The sequence below is a fragment of the Orycteropus afer genome, unplaced genomic scaffold, assembly GCF_000298275.1.
Source record: "Orycteropus afer afer isolate SDZICR_OR568_19922 unplaced genomic scaffold, OryAfe1.0 scaffold00008, whole genome shotgun sequence".
Classification (NCBI taxonomy): Eukaryota; Metazoa; Chordata; class Mammalia; order Tubulidentata; family Orycteropodidae; genus Orycteropus; species Orycteropus afer.
The window spans coordinates 11024715-11025446 of NW_006921595.1; the positions used below are offsets into that span (position 1 = coordinate 11024715).

A 732-nucleotide genomic window follows, 5' to 3' on the forward strand; every position below is an offset into this window, starting at 1 on the left:
GAGAGGGGAGGGAAGGAACATTGCCACAAAAAAAAAAAAAAAAGCACTGATTCATGTCATTTTAGTTTTGTGTATTTCACTGTACATAAATTATATTTCAATAAAATGCATTAAAACAAAAAAAGTCAGTTTGAAGCTCAAAATATATTTATCTAGAAGCAAGGTCCTAAAATTAAGTTCTTAATTATGTTGAATCTTAATAAGCATGTGGCCTATTTCAAATGGATATTTTTTTCCAACTGACCAAGACTCCCTTTCTTATGGAATCTATTATATCTTTTTTCCCCACTTTAACATGTCCTTATTGAATGTTCAACCGTTAGGAAAGTTCTTCTATTCTTAATTGCTATTATCAATTTCCTGAAATGTAGTTTTTACCCACAAATAATCAATTCTTCATCTGTCTTCAATACCAAATCTTTTTTTCAGCTTTGTTTATTGATATTCTTCAACATTAATTGTTCTCTTTTACACTCCAATGGGAGAGCTAACCACCTCCTGTTATTGTGTCTATCAGTTTCCTCTAGGCTAACCTGTGGCATATTCTGAAAGAATGAGAGTGAATAAATACACCAAGTCAAAAATCAGAGGTGGGGAATTCTTTCTGTCTGATATTTTACAGTTTTTTAATAATTTAAGAGCCATACAACCCCTCTGCAGTTTAGTCCATGCTGTTCTTGTTGTTAGGTGCCATCGAGTCATTTCCGACTCATAGTGACCCCATGCACAGCA

General features: G+C 33.1%; 1 protein-coding gene across 1 annotated transcript in view; it reads right to left on the bottom strand.

The window, feature by feature from the left end:
* PALS2 (protein associated with LIN7 2, MAGUK family member) overlaps window positions 1-732 on the bottom strand; it is an 81901-nt gene that overhangs the window by 16268 nt on the left and 64901 nt on the right. The gene's annotated exons all lie outside the window — the stretch shown is intronic.